Below are 15,836 nucleotides of genomic sequence, written 5' to 3' on the forward strand. Positions count from 1 at the left end.
CTCGCGGGCCTAGTTGCTCCACAGCATGTGGGCACTTCCCAGACCAGCGCTCGAACCCGTGTCCCCTGCATTGGCAGGCGGCTTCTCAACCACTGCGCCACCAGGGAAGCCCCGGGGCCTCAGTCTTAGGCGAACCGTCCAGCCCCACAGGCAGGAGGGGATGAGCGGGCCGTGAGCTGGGTTTCCGAGGAGGTGTACACACGTAAAATGACGCCAGGTGCCCATCAGAGATCTGGTGAACGATTCCTAATGAGGAAAGAATCCAGGCAGGGGTCAAAGAGTGGCTTTGGAAGTGGCTGCCAACCGGCCGGCCGTGTGAGATAATTCCCCGAAGCCAGGCATGGTGCAGAGAGAACACCGAGGGCTTAGAGGCCCGGCTAAAAATACCCCCGACAGCTTCTCCCTGTCACCGTGCCTGGGGCCGCACAGGAAGGCCCTGGCTTTCTACCTTTCTCACCAGGAAGAAAAAGACAACAGCACAAAGGTCCCCCGAGCCCCAGAAAAAACAAAACTTTCATAGATTGCACTTTTTTTTTACAGAATGCCACCAGGAGGAGTTGGCTTGCCAGGTGGAGCACGGCAGGGTGGGGAAGACAGCCGGCTCCGATAAATCAGGCATCCCAGGGCGTGCTTAAGTGGCCCAAGAGGCCTCCAAGATTAGCCCGCCGGTGGTGACAGAGGTGGGAGGGAGTGGGCTGCCGTCTGTGCCCCTGGCCACTCACACGTGTCCTGTCTCTCTCCCTGCGTACCCAGGACGAGGAGGAGGAGGCCCGTTGGCATCAGACCAATGCTGCGAGGGGTGTGAGGATTAGAGCCGCCGTCCATCACTCAGCTGCCAGACCTAGAAAGGTAACCCCAGACCCCCGACGCCCTGATGCCTGGGCTGCACTGCCCCCTTCACCTGAAACCTGGCCGGTGCAAGCTGGGGCAGCCGGTAGTGATGGGGCAGGGCCACAGCCAAGGGTTATCAGCCTTTTCGCCCAGCCCTTCTTGCCCTGGGCTTCAGGGCTTCTCTGTAATGCCTTGTGTGTGTCCAGCACAAAATGCTTCTGGGCTTCAGTTTGTCCATCTCTAAAATGAGTCCTCCACTGACTCCAGTTCTCGAGGATTCTGTGAATCACTTGGGCCTCCTTGTTATTTGGAGTTAAGCCATCTTTGCAGCCTGGCTCAGTCTGAACTCTGGGGGCATAGCCAAGGGTCCTAGCCCTTGGGGGTATAGCATTAAGGCCACAGGGTCTGCAGGGCCAGACAGGGTTTGAGAAGGGAGGATTTTCCAAGGCAGCCCTGGCTGGAGATGTGTCTCACTGGAGCTGTGGCTGCGGTCTCCTTGGTGGTAGGATTTGAAACTCCAGAGTGATCTCCCTGGCAGCTCTGGGCAAGAATTATCATCTACATTTTCAGACCGGGAGACCAAGGCCCAGGGAAGTTAATGGGCCTGCGGGGGTTCACACAGCAAGCTCTGGCCACACCGCAGCAGCTCAGCTTTATCCTATTCGCTCTGTCAGCCTCTGTGCTTTTACTACACTACACTGGTCTGGCCAGGGAAGTCTGAGCCCAACAAACCACCGGTCTTTATTGTGTGCCCATGGTGGGACCCATCCATCCATCCATCCACCCATCATCCATCCACTCATCTATTCATTTGTCCATCCTCCCACCCAGCCTCCCTCCTGTCCAACCATCCTCCCATCCATCCATCCATCCATCATCCTCCCACCCAGCCATCCTTCCATTCACTCATCCATCCATCCATTTATTCGTCTGTCTATATCTATTTGTCTGCCCATTCTTCCAACCGTCCATTTACTCGTGAATTCACACATCAAACACACACTGGCTCTTATACCAGGCCAGCCCTGCACTAAAGGCTGGGTTTTGAAGATGAATCAGATCCAGCCCTGCCCTGGAGGTGGTGCACTCTGCGATGGAGGTTGATACATGATCTCAGAGCCAGGCTCAATTCCATAAGGTCAGTGCTCAAGGCCCCTGTAGTGTCTGAGACTGCATGAGGAAGGGAGGAGGGGCCACGTGCTGGTAATGCAGGCAGGCATTCAGGGAGTGCTTCCCAGAGGAGGTGGCGTTGTTCATTTATTCATGCCCAAATTGTTTATTGAGAAAGTCTCCCTGCTGGGAACCGCTTGATGTTTTGGAGACACCTCAGGGAATAAAACTGACAAAACTCCCTTTCCTGTGGCGCTTACATTCTCATGAGGAGACGTGGATAATGAATGCCTAAAATGTGATATATCGTGTCAGATGGTGCCAAGTTTTAAGAAGGGAAATTAGGCACTAAAGAAACAGAGACTACAGGGACTTCCCTGGCTGTCTAATGGTTAGGACTCTGTGCTTTCACTGCGGAGGGCCCAGGTGCAGTCCCTGGTTAGGGAACTAAGATCCTGTAAGCCGCGCGGCACAGCCAAGAAAAAAAAAAAAAAAAAAAAACAGAGACTACAGCATGAGTAAAGTGTTCTTTGACAAAGGATGGTCAAGGAAGACCTCTGACAAGGTGACATTTGAACAGAGACATGAATGCAAGCAGGGAGTGAACCAAGGTGCACTTGGCCCATTCATGGAAGTAGCAGGGATGCATGTGGCTGGAGGGAAGTGGAGGTAGGAGGGGAAATCAGAGAGATCCTGGGGGACCTGCTCACATAGTCGGACAAGAGGAGAGCAGGGAGATGGCTGAGAAGCTGTTGCCCACATCCAGGTAGAAGGTGGTGGTGGCTTGGACTAGGGTTGCAGGGAAAGCAGTGGAAAGTATCAAAGTCTTTGACTGTATTTCAGAGACCTTGCAGACAGGCTTGTGGATGGATCAGACGTGGAGGATGAGGGAAGGGGGGACAGTCCAGGAAGCCTCTTGGGTTTGGGACAGGAGCCGCCGGGAGAACAGAGGTAGCTGTTTTTCTCTGCCGGGAGGAAGGGCTGAAGGCAGCCAAGGAGCTGTGTTTTAGACACGTTAGGTTTGAGGTGCATTTGAGACATCCAAGTGGAAAGGTTGAGAAGGCAATTGGATATATGAGTCTGAGAGGCAGAGAGGGGTCCCGACTGGAGGTATAAATGTGGGAGCTGTTGTGTATAATGGTGTCGCAAGCCACAAGGCTGATGACGTCATCTTGGGAGTGAGTGCAGAGAGAGCGCTTCAGAAGCCTGTGTCTGAGTCACGGGGCATCCAGCCCTTAGAGGGAGGGAAGATGGGGTGGAGGCGGTAAAGGAGATGGAGAAGGTGCAGCCAGGGAGGAAGGAGGAGAGCTGAGGGAACAGGCTCTTCGTGAACCAGGAAGATTTTGCTGGCAAATTGGGGAAAGGACACTCCCGGTAGAGGGAACAGCATAACAGAGGCTCAGAGGCCTTAATAACAGAGCCATATTTGGAGAGGGGTGGTGGAGAGGGAGAAGGGACCAGAGAAGCTCCCCTCTGTACACCTGGCCACACAGAGGCCAGGGCCCATGGGTGTCTGGCAGGGCTGTATAATAAATGACCCCATGTCTGGGGACCTTCCTTGTCACCCTGGTTGGCACTCCCTGGTCTCAGCTGATGTCTGCGCACTTTGCACTTTCTTTTAAGAAGCTTCGCCTACCTCTCCTGACCTCCCACCGTCCCTCTGGGGCTCTTGGGCCCCTGAGACCTCCCCCTTGCCCAGAGCACTTGTCTGAAAACACAGGCCTCAAGGCAGCAGCTCAGGAGCTGTCGGCAGGGGAAGGGCACCCAGCAGCTTCCTATTGAATCTCTAAGCACTACCTGGATCCTTTATCTTAAAAGAAACTGTCGAAACTTCCTGGACCATGAGTATGTCAGAGCTGCCCGCTCACGCTCAGTTAGAGCAGAGGAACTCACTACCTCTAGTGGGCAAACGCGCACGTGTTTGGGTGGGGAAGGGTCAGCCTTTTGTGCGCCTGTGGTGTTTCGCACTCAGTGCTCAGCTCTCGGTGGAGAGAATGGCCACGGCTCGGTCAGGGAAGGCTGCAGAGAGCAGCTGCTGCCCAGAGGCTGGGCAGGGGTTCAACCCGGCTGTGAGGCGGGATGGGAGGTGAGGGGAGAACATGTGGCCGGCCAGCAGGCTGCAGGGGCACAGGCCAGCCCCTCTGCCCCGGCGAACACAGCCCGATGTGCCTGGGATGTGGCAAAGGCCCAGGAGACTTCTCCGTACTGAGGATAGGATGGAGCCAGGCCCCCAGAATCCCTCCGGGAGGTGTGCCTCGGACTCCAGAATGGGGACTGGGGGAGCCATGGGAAGCCGCTCTGATTATGCACGGCTCTGTGGCAGGCCGGTGGCAGGAGGCTGTGGGTAATCTAATTAGTGTGCCAGGCGGACGGGCCAAGTAATCCTGTACCTTTAGACTCACTTTCCTTTAAGCCCCCACCCAATCTCTCCCTAAGTCCTTCCACTGCCTGCGTGACATCTAGCAGGACATCTCCATTGAACAGATGGGTAAACCAGGGCCCGAGAGGAAGAAGCTTGCGTGACGCCACAGCTAATAAGTGGCAGGGTGGAGCTTTGAACCGGGTCCATCTGAACCCCAAGCCCTCGCTCAGCGCTGCCTTCTGCCATCTCCCAGCCTCTCCTAGAATATCCAGACTTGCACGCACCTTCATATAAACCACCTGTTCAACATCCCCATTTTATAGATGAGGAAATAGAGGCCCAGAGAATGTAAGACACTTGCCCAGGCGCACACAGCAAGCCAAGGGCAGAACCTATTCCAGAATCTGATCTGGCCCACTGTGTCCACCCAGCTCCACACCCCGTGTGCAGGCCCAGGGATCCCATCCTGGGCCCCACCCACTTCCTCTCGGAGCATCCACTGCCCTTCTGTTTTCCTGCCGCCTTTGGCACTCTCTCTGGCTGAAGGCACCAAGTTCCTCATCAGAAAGCTCCATTGTGCCCATTGTTTAAATATAGATTACTAATGAAATGCCTTTTCATTGCCTTCCCAGTGAATAGTTTCCGTGTAAAGTTAATTTGCAGTGTTATGTAAATTCTGTTTAACTTCAATCAAGTTTCTAATTATGTTTTTACCGCGGTAATTCCCATTTGATTTGTCATCTCCTGTTAGGTATTTAATGTTCGGGCGGGCAGGTTTGCTTTCCCTCTGTCTCTTGGTTTTCCAAGGTCCACTCCCTCCCTGACCCCTGTCTGTCTTTTCTCCTTTGCTCCTGCTTCCTTCGTCCCCTGCCCCTTCCCTGTGAATCTTTCCCACCTCCTCTCCTTCCTTCCCTTCTTCCTCTTGCAGCCGTTCCATCTCCTCTTCCTGTTTCCCTCTGCTCTGTCTGGCTCTGTCTCCCTCTCTCTGCTTCCCCTCCTCCCTTCCGCCCTCTTTCCCCTTGTCACCTCCCCCATCTTCCTTCTCTTTCCATTTCTCCATCACTCCTTCTCTCCTGCTCGGTGCTGGGGGCCTGGCCCTGGTACGGTGGGAAGTGGTTAAGAGCAAGGGTGCTGGATCTGTGTGCAGCTCCTGATCTGCCCCTTATGAACGGTGTGACCTTCAGGTTGCCAATCCCTCATCTGTAAAGTGGGGTGACAACATCACCTACCTTGTAGGGTTGTGAGGATTCAGTAAGATAATATATGAAGGAGGGCTTAGCTTAGCGAGGGGACCTGGTCAGAAATGGCTTTCAATTGAGAACTCTCGGCCACACCCCTTATTTCTCTGTGGGCTTCCTGAGGTGCCTCTGTAGTGGGTGTCTGTGCCACTGGGGTGATGGAGGTCAGGCCTGAGGCCAGGGCAGGGTGGGAGCCAGCCGCAGACCCCCACAGAGATGGTGGCTGTCCCCCCGGAGCAAGGTGTCAGCCCTGCCTGTCAAGAGATGTGGCCTCCTTCTCCCTTAGAGGGCTGGTCTCGGGGCTGTGAAGGTGAACAGGCCTGCTGTTCTCAGGGAGCATCTGAGGCACAGACCCCCAAAGCTGGAAGAGCCCTCGAGACCCTGGCCCCCAGACCTTTCCCAAATGACAGAGTAAAGGCAGAGCTGCTCCCACCAAGTTGGACTAGACACCCCCTTCCTCCCACCCTGGATGCCCCCCAGGCCAGACCATGGACTCTGGCTTCAAAACTGTTGCTCCGGGTACCAGGCCCCGACAGACCTGTCACTGACTCACTTGGAGACTCCCCTCTGAGCTCCGACTCCCCTCCTGCCCTACATCCAACGCTGGGCTTTGGGATTCTCCCCGCCGTCAGCAGCTGGGCGGCCACAGTTTCCCAGCAGGCATCTGCCCTCTGGGTGGGGAGGGCGGAAGGAAAACACCAGACAGGGCCGAGGGCTGGGCGCTCTTCCTCCCCTCCTTCTCTCCCCTCCTCCCCCCCTGCTCTATTCCCATCCAGCACGTCCCTGACACGTCCAGGAAGCAGAAAACAAGTGTTTGGAGAAGGCATTCTTCTGGGTGAAGAAAGGCAGGCCCGGTCCCTTGTCCTTCAGACACAGGGAAACCTGAGCTGGCCCAGTCCCGGCCTAATGGGCTGCGTGATCACCTGACCTGCCGCAAGTGGCTGTGTTTGTGTGTGTGTGTGTGTGTGTGTGCGTGTGTGTGTGTGTGCGTGTGCGTGTGTGTGCGCGCGTGTGTGTGTGTGTGTGTGTGCGCGCGTGTGCGTGTGTGTGTCTCCCTGGTCCAGGAAACCTTAACCAGTCATGTGGCTGCCTTCCCTGTTTGTCTAAGTAAGCAGTTCAGGCCAGCTGCAGCCAGGAGGCTGAGCCAGGGAGCCAGGGGAGGGGGCCACACTGGTAGGGGCGGTGGACAGAGGACAGCCCTGAGCCAGGTCCTGGAGTTTTCGGGCCTCTGGATTTGGTGTGGGGAGGCCTGGCCTGGGGAATGGCCACTGCTTCTGACCCCCTACCCTCCCTGGACCTCCCCTACCTCCATCTGTCAAGAAAAGATACTGGGCTTGCTGACTGCAGAGAACACGCCCAGCCCTGAAACAGGGTTGGGCGGGGGGGCATCCTCTGTCCAGGAGCAGCTCCAAAAGGCCAAAGAGGGACACACGTGCATGCAGCAGCCCCTGTGATGTCCCCTAGAGCGTGTTGCTGAGTCCTGGCCCCTCAGCAGGAGAGCCCAGGTCAGCCCATTGTCACGCACCCAGCAAGCCATTGGTTAATTCAGCAGGTAGGCATTAAGCACCTACTGTGTGCCGGGACCTGGGCTAGGCAAGGGGGTAGGGTTGTCCGCACCCCAGGTCTTCCAGAACCTCTCTGGACCTCCATACCTGTGACATATTTTCCTCCTGTTGGATGGACAGGATCACCTTTCACAGCAAAGACCCTGTGCTCGTGTCATGAGGCAGCCATGTCCCACCACACTGCCAGTCCAAGAGGATGAAACCTCGGCGTTGGGCAGGGGACCTCAGGGGAGCTGAGAGACATCACTGAGTCCCTCGTGGACCAAGCAGCTGGGGCGAGGGTCCCTGTCCTCCAGAGAGGCTGGAGTCAGAGCCAGGCTTCCAGAACAGATGTGGGCAGAGTGCAGAGACCCTGAGCCCGGACATCTGAGGGGCTTCTCCGAGCCCACCCAGGCAGCAGAGCCCAAGGGAATGCCCTGAGTAGGGCCTCCCTCGGCCTTCCTCCATGTTTACCTGACCTGAGCGCTGTGTCTTACCTATAGAGGGCACAGTCCCCCAGGTCCTGGAAGAGGAGGAGGGCTATGGTGGCCTTGGGGGCAGTGCTCTTGAGAGCCCGCCTGGGTTCAAGTGTCTGTTTGTCCCCCTTCCTCCCTGCTGCTTCTGTCCCTCCTTCCTTTGACAGACATTTCCTGGCAACCAAGTCTGTGCCAGGTCTGTGCTCAATACAAAGCACATCCCTGGCCGTGGAGATGCTCACTGCCAAGCTGGCATCAGCAACATCTCAGGGTGGGCTGAGGCCCGGGGAGAGGCAGCCGTTGGGTGGGGATCAGGGTGTGGCTGACTCCACAGGCTGCCCTAGGTTCTGGGGAAGCTAGGCATACTTTCCCCGGATGGACTGAGGCCGATTCTACTAGGTGCCCGGGATGAGGGGCACAGAGAGCTGCCATCAGGACCACACAGAGCACTGTCGGACCTTGTCTCTGTTGTGATAGGATTTGGGGGTGTTCAACCTGTAAGGGTCCCATGGGCTAATGAGCTCAAGGCCATTCTGATACAGCTGGAAAACTCCAATCCAGAAAAGGAATGGAGGTGGGGTGGCCACTGGTTGAGCTGGTGGCACAGGCCAGCCATCCTGCCACCCATGACTGAATGTGGGTTCTGGCCAGGGGTGGTTCTAAAGCCTGTGTATCTCCAGCCTCAGCTTGTATGCCCCTGGGGTCAGGAGGCTCACTACTGCCCCATGGCTGTCTCAGTAACTCTCCCTGGTAACTGGTGCCCTGGCTGCCCACCAGGCTGTAGTCTGGCTTGTCTTCTACCCTGCCCACCTCAGGCCCACAGACCTGAGGCTTCAGCCTCCTTGACCCGGTCCCTGCCAAGCTTCACTGCTTCCAGGAAGAGCATCCGGCTGGGCCCGCAGACAGCCCCATCAGGGCCTGTTTGATTGGACTAGTGTGGACCTGTCATCAGTGTCCTGCGTTGGGCAGCCGAGGTGAAGCCAAAGTCAGCCCCTGCCTGAGTGAGCAGGGTCCCACCTTCCCAGCACAGCCCCCGGGGAGGCCCTTGGGCTGCCCACGGAGCAAGCAGGAGACCTGGATCCCAGCTCCATTCCTGTCCCCAGGGTGATCTCAGGCAAGGCCCAGCCCCAGTCAGCCCAGACCACTTCCTGTTCGCGCTCCTCCCCAGCACTGAGCTACAAGAGGCCTTTGTCTACGGTGGGCTCTCCGCACTTCCTGGCCTGTTTGTTTTCTGAGTCGCCTGTTTGCCAAGCAACCTTGAGGGAGACCTGAGATGCTTCTCCCATAGCCTGTGCCCTGGGCTGAGGGCCTTTCTTCAAACCCCTTCCCCCTCACTGGGCCAGGCCACTAACTTCTCCTTTCCCACCACCTCCTCACCTGTGGACAGGTGAGTCCCCAGCTCGTGAGGCACACGGAATGGGTTGGGTTCACCTGGAGACCATGGGTGGTCCCACAGCCCTTGGACCGAGTTCCCATCCCACCCAGAACCTGACACTCTTAAGGATCCAGGCATCCAAAACTGGGGTGGGGGGTTGAAGGTGTCTTACTCTGGGCGCTGCTGCCATGGTTTGACATCACATTGTCCCTGGTGTGGGGACTACCCTGCCCAGCTTCTGCAGAGGTACCACACTGTCCCTCGTCTTTGACTCCTGGGAAGTTCTGCCTTTGAGGCCTGAGATCCATCCTTGCTCAGCTTCTTCCCTTGTCCTGGTCGCTTCAGCATGGCTCCTGCCCGAAGTGGGGGAAGATGGTGATCTGATCCCCAGGGAAGGGCTGATTCCTACAGCCTTTACTCAGCTGTGCCTGAAGTTCTGGGAATAAAACCCAGTAGTGCTTTTTTGTCAAGGCCTCTTGCTAGGAAGCAAATAGCTGGAGGTCTAGAGGTCAGAGGCCAAAGGCCACTGAAGAGGCCAGGGCAGCTGCGCACTCCTGCCCCAGGAAAGTTTGGTGCTTCTGAGGAAGCCTCCACAGGGCCCTGCTCTCTCCTGGTCTGGGCGGGGCCCGTGAGACAGGAAGCCAGGGCAGGCCCGGAGGATGGGACTCAGGGTGGCCTGGGCCTGAGCCAGGGATGAGGCGAAACCCAGCCCTGGCCTGGTCCCAGGGCCACAGGCACACAGGTCACCCACCCAACAGGAAACCCTGCCCGGCACCCCCTTTGTCCCACCCCATGTTTCCCGCGGGTGGTGCTTCTACTGTTTCCCGTGGGAGCTGCTGCCAGGAATCGTGCCCTCTTGAGAAAGGAAGCTGGACCTCAGGCTCGCGGCTGCCCTGCCTCTGACCTGTTCGAACCCCCTCCCAGGGCCTCCCATTGGTGGAAGCTCTGGGTCCCTGCCCGTCCCTCACCCACACATGCTGGTGACTTATCTTCTCCTAGATGATCAGTCACCTTTAGGGGCCTGGCAAGAGAAACCTCATAGTGGGGCCAGGCCTGGGAGCCTGGAGAGCAGGGTTTTTGTCTGGGTTCCACCACCAGCTTGCTGGTGCACGTGGGCTAGTCACTCACCCACTCTGGGCCCCATCTGTAGAAAGGGGAGAGGAAGAAGCTTTGCCCAGCTAGGAGCATCCCATGGGATAAAGGGTTTGGGGGTAGGATGAATCTATACCCTATAAGGACACCAGGTTTGGGGTTAACTGCCCCAGATACCCCCCCACCCCCAACGCATCTCAGATATCTCTATATCCAGCCCAGTGGGGAACAGTGTCTGTGATGGCCCCCAAGCAGGGAGTGAGACGTGAGTGGCTGCCAGTGTCGCCATGGGGGATGGGGGTAGTGATGCTGGCATCACCCCTCTCTGGGTCATCCCACTGACGACATGGGGGCAAGCTGGGCATCTGTGCCTGGGCAGGAGCCCTCCCTCCTCCCTCTGCCCTCCTCCCTCCTCCCTCCTCCCTCCTCCCAGGACCTGAGAGGGGGAACATGCCAGCTCTCTCTGCTCTGCCCTGCTCAGGCAGACGGGCCAGGGTGACAGCTTGTGGGCTGAAAGCCAGGGAGGGTGCAGTGCCGAGGGGCAGATTCTCCTGCCACTCTCCAGCCCTCTTCCTTCCCCTGGTAGGTGCACTGAGGACTTCAGTTTTCCTTTGGTTGTGATGTTGAGTGTAAGGTGCAGGGAGGAACAGGGCAACGATACTAAGAGCTGCAAACGCTTCTGTAGCACTCTGTGGAGGTGCTGCTCCGATCCTTTATCTACAGGAACTCACGTTCACTGTGACAGCATCTCTGAGGTCACTACTCCTGTTGTCCGCATTTCCAGAGGAAGAAACTGAGGCACAGCCTGGTGAATCGACCTGCCCAGGGTGGTTACACTGGGATTGAACCGGGCAGCTGACTGCAGAGCCTGTGCTCTTGGCCACTGTGCTGCACAGCTTCTCTGGCCCACCTCCCCCGACCAGGTACCCCCAGCCTAAGCCCAGCCCAGTATCAGGGGTTGCAGCTTGTTCCCAAAGGGGGATGAAGGGAGGGTCAGGATGCCAAGGTGAGCAGACCCAAGTCGCCATGGCATTGGGTGAGCTAACAGACTCGGGGTCACCCTGACCTTGTGGACCAGCTAAAAGCTTGTTAGCAACAGGGAAGACCGTAGGTCCAAGCAACCCAAGCCCCTGCGCTGTGTGGTGACAACTCAGCCTCCAGTGGTCTTGGACACGTTGCCGCTCTGAGCCTCAGCCTCCACGTCTGTCAAATGGGCCTTTCAGAGCCAGTGGCATAGGGAACTGTGAGGAGTCCTTGAGGTTCTGGGAACACAGCGTCTGACCCCTGTGGCTCCTCGGGGGTGGGGGGGGGGTGTGAATTTCCTTCCCAGTGAGTCAGGCCACAGGGACGGGGACATTCCTGGCAGCAGGATTAATGTGGGCAGGGTGCCGGGGTGGGAGCCCAGACGTTACGGGTCAGAGTCAGGCTGGGGCCTTGAGTATGAGGATGAAGAGTTGGAGCTGACCTCGTAGACAATGGGGAGCCATTGAAGTTCTTGGCCAGAGGAGTAATGCGTCCTTGGGGAGAGGAACCTGAGAGCAAAAAAAACCTAACATGCTCTTCCAGGTGTGGGGCCCCGATGCAGAGGGCGTCACATGGCTGAGAGAGTTGGCCCTGGTGGGTGTCAACGCCAGCTTTCCTCCTGGGCGCGTGGTCCGCAGGGCGCTGGCCAGCACAGACTGCGGGTGTGGGCACCGCAGAGAGGAGCAGAGGCAGCGCTTATGCCTCTTCCTCTGCGTGTCCCGGAGTCCCCCCAGCTCCGGTTGTCCGGGTTTCCCACCCAGCTCTGGGTGGGGCCCCGCCGCTCCTTCCTCCCTCTGTGGCTTTCTGGTCCTAAATGGGAGGGGACTCTGGAGGTTGCAGCGGTCTGTGGAGCGTGAGCCAGGGTGGGGACACTGGCGGTGGGTGGAGTCACGGGATGGGTGGCCGTGAGTCAGGCATTGCTGGGCCTGTGTGTCATCTGGCTGCGTGCTGTTCTGCCTTCCCTGCGTCTGTCTGCCTCATCTCTCCCACCGGCGTCTGCGCCTGTGGGCTGCTCTGCTGGGACCACAGTGCTATTTCCAAGAGCTCCAAGCCCACGATGGAGAAGTCAGAGGAGCTGGACTCCAGGTCCCAGGCTTCCCCAACATGCAGGGTGACCTTGGACATGTCCCCTCCCTGCCTGAGCCACCATTTCTCCGATTGAAGAGTGAGGGTGGGGCTGCCCAGGGTTTCTCAGCTCCTGCTGTACATAAGATCCAGGGCAGCTTTGAAAGATAGCACACCCCAGACCACTTAAATCCCTGGGGCAGGGCCTGGAGCCTGGGCGGGCTGCTCTCCCCACCCTCCCCAGGGCCCCCGCCCCAGGCAGCACCGTGGACCAGTGTGTGGATTCTGGAGCCCAGGGCCTGCACTGGATCTAGCTCTGCCACTTTCTAACACCATGGGCAAGTGACTTCATGTCTCTGAGCCTCAGTTTCCTCATCTGTGAAATGGGGACGACCTTACCGCTTTATAGAATCGCCGTGGGGACTAATGGGTTAACCAGCGTAGCCAGTGCCTCTTAGAGCCGGGCCTAGGATGGATGTGGTGAGCACTGTGCACGTGTCAGCTGCTGTGTTCTCTGATCTAAATCTGTTTTCACACCACCCCTCCCATGACTGCTCATTCATTCATCCATTCATCACTGCTCAAACATCCTGGAGGCAGGCCCTGTGCTGGGTGCTGTGGACAACAGGAGGGAGACACCATTGTGGGGCTGGCCTTGGCCTGTCCAGGGGTCCAGTGCCAGAGGGCAGCTTCTGTCAGCCCCAAGGATTGATGGGCAAGAATCCCACCAAGTTGCTGGACTGAGGGAGCCCCTTTCTTGAAGAACACACAGAGATCTCAGCCTCACGGGAGAAGGAGGGACATCGTAGGCTGGTCCTGACGGCCTCAGCTGGGAAGCACCTGGGAGTCCTCGGTGCCTCCTGGCAGGGGCCCTGGGACGCTCTCTTGGTGTGTGATGGCTCAGACAGGGCTGGGCCCTGGGGCTGCCCAGGAAGGCAGGAGCAGCCCTGGTAGGCAGTGAACAGAACAGGGAACCTCCTCGGAGCCCATCGCCAGACCTGGCCCCATCCTCCATCTCCTAGAGTCCTCCCAGCAACCCAGGACATTAGGTAGGCACTAATACCACTTTACAGATGGCAGATGGAGGCTTCAAGGGATCGAGAGGCACTTGCCCAGGTCAGGGAGGGTGTGTGTCAAAAACAGGCTTGGAGCCCCCCTCGGTGTTAGCAAGATCCGATGGGACCAGTCAAGCTTCCCTGGGCGGCTGCATCAGTGGAGCATCTTGGGACAGGCTGCAGAATGCAGTTTGATGATTAACACACCCTGCAATCCTTTTCTTCCCCAGCCTTCCCAGCAGCGACCCTGCAGACCATGACTGGGCTGCCCTCGCAGGGAGGGCTGGCGTCCCTACAAATAGCGTGTGCTCCCGTGGCCTGGCTCCTCCGAGGGCCAGGGGTTGGGCGCCCTTACCCCAGTGCAACCTTCTCCCTCCCCATTGCACCGTGAGTAAACTGAGGCAGGGAGAGATGCAGGGACTTGGCTGAGGCCACGTGGCTTGCAAGCAACAGAACTAGGACTTCATCCAGGCCTGGGTGACGTTAGTGCCCGTGCTCTGACCCGCTACCTCCTGCAAGCGAGAACAGCGCTCTCCTTTGTCTGGCATCTGTAAATCTGGGCCTTGGCCATCGCTTCAGACTGGCCTGGCCCACGTGTGACCAGAATCCCAGAGGGATGCCTGTTTGGGGAGTGTGACCGCCGGGGGCTGGCCCCTGGCCCAGGACAGGGATGGTCAGGAACACTTGGTACTAGCATTTTGCATGTGCTGTCAGGAGTGCCCGTGCCCTTCAGCCCCTCGACCTTCCCGCCTGCGCTGGGCCTGGAGTCCAGGCTGCCCTGTGGAGCGGACAGCTGACGGGGCTGCCCAGTCCTGCACCAACCATGGGTGTCATGTCAGCTCAGCCAATCTTCCAGCCAGTGTTAGCCCGGACCAGGAAACTGAGCCCTGGAGAGACAGGGGGCTTGTGCGTGAGTCCTCAGCTCCTCAGTCTAACCTCCAACCAGAGCTGGTCTGGCTTCTCGTCCTGGCCCTCTCTGAACTTATGTCCCCTCCTCTGCAAGGTGGCAGGCTTAGACTGAGGACCTCCACGGACTCTTCTAAGCGCCTCTGCAGGCGCAATGAGTGCTGCAGGGCATTTGGGATCGAGGGTATCACAGGGGTGAGGTTGAGATGGGCAGCACAGGGCCCTGCCACCCTAAGCAGAGTGGGCGGGGCAGGAGACAAAGCCTGTAAGAGGGGCCACTGGCAGAAAATTCAGTTTAAATCATCGGCATTGGGAGTGGCAAGCACCCAGGTGGGTGGTAGGGTCCCTGGTTTGGCCAGCCCCAGCCAGGTGCCCCTCTGGGCAAGGCCCTGGCCCCTGGGGAGGGTGAGGCTTATGCCCACCCATGGGGCCTGATGACATGGTGGGTGTGGAAGAGAGCTTGTACCTGGAGGATGCTCAACACCTTTGGCTGTTCTGTGGGGAGGCACTGGGGGCCCCCCTCCTGGGAGCAGGTGACCCTCAGGAAGCCTGTCTCTGGGGAACAGACCCACCGGGCTGGCTCTTGAATCAGCCTCAGAAGGGGCCTGAAGCCAGGATTCATCTTCTCGGGATCTTTCTCCATCTTTTTGGTAAGAGATCTAGTGCCTCCCTCCCCAGCAAGACCCCAAGTCTTCACTTGGCAGCAAAGCTGAGCCAGTGAGAACAATGGCGCTCCCTATCTACCAAGCACTTCCTGTGCAAGTGCAGTGTGGGCATAACCTTGTTAAGTCCTTACAGCTCTGTGAGGGGAGGGACTCATTATCCCCATTTTACAGATGAGGAATCTGAGGCCCAGAGAGGCTGTTTCTTGCCCAGTATCACAGCTCAGTGGATAGCAGAGCCACTCTACACACACCTTCTGTCGTGTCAGAGTCTAGAGCCACATTATGTGCCCTTAGTCCACGCTGTACCTCCCCCCTTGATTAGAGGAGACATTGTTCATTTGACGGCTTGGGAAGCCCTCTTCCTCCAGCAGGAGTGAGCCACGAGTCACAGCCAACTTCTGTCTGGTCTCAGTTTGCCCCATTGCGCGAGCCCGGCATCAAGAGGCTGGGTGGCTCGGCACACATGTGCGCCATGAGCCAGGGCACCTCTGAGAGGCAGGTTGGGTGAACGTCGTTCCTCGGGGCCTGGATGGTGCTCGTGGAGAGGGCGAGGGCTTTCTCCTCTGATAGGCCTCTCCAGCCTGGCCTTGATAACGCAGCAAGTTGGAATTGGGCTCTGGGTGAAGCTTTGGCGGGGCCCCCGGGGATGTGTCTGCATGTGCCCTTGAACGCAGCTGTCCCCTGCTCCTGATTTCATCTGTCATTTTCTCTTCAGTCTGAGGCTTTTCTCCCAACAAGCCTCTGGGCCTTCGCCCAGGAGGGGTGCCCTCCTGCCTGAGAGGCTCTTCTCAAGAGCACGATGCCCTCAACACCCCGTTTTGCTGCCCTCCAGCCCTCTGTCCTAGAATTACTCTGTGTCTTGCCCGCCTCGCATTAGACAGTGTGCAGACACCCTTGGGAAGCATCCAGGCCGGCGACGTTGGCCTTCGACCGTGCCCTACTCTCCACACCCATCCTCTCCTACTCTTTTCCCTCTCCTTCTCTTCCTTCCCTGGCGTAAAGTAGGCAGTGTCATTAGCTGTCGGGAGAAGGAAATGGATGGATGGATGCATGGCATAAACAAACATGAAGGGGAAGCAACCTGAGTGTCCATC

The 15,836-nt window shown here is 57.9% G+C and overlaps 1 protein-coding gene across 1 annotated transcript in view; it reads left to right on the forward strand.

Moving 5' to 3' along the window:
* Nucleotides 1-753: 753 nt before the first annotated feature.
* The window catches only part of ZMIZ1 (zinc finger MIZ-type containing 1), a 166,013-nt gene continuing 150,930 nt past the window's right edge, over nt 754-15,836 (forward strand). Inside the window, 1 exon segment of the mRNA XM_032607301.1 lies at nt 754-849. The gene's annotated coding sequence lies outside the window, so the exon portion shown is untranslated.

This window comes from Phocoena sinus, chromosome 16, assembly GCF_008692025.1.
Source record: "Phocoena sinus isolate mPhoSin1 chromosome 16, mPhoSin1.pri, whole genome shotgun sequence".
NCBI lineage: Eukaryota > Metazoa > Chordata > Mammalia > Artiodactyla > Phocoenidae > Phocoena > Phocoena sinus.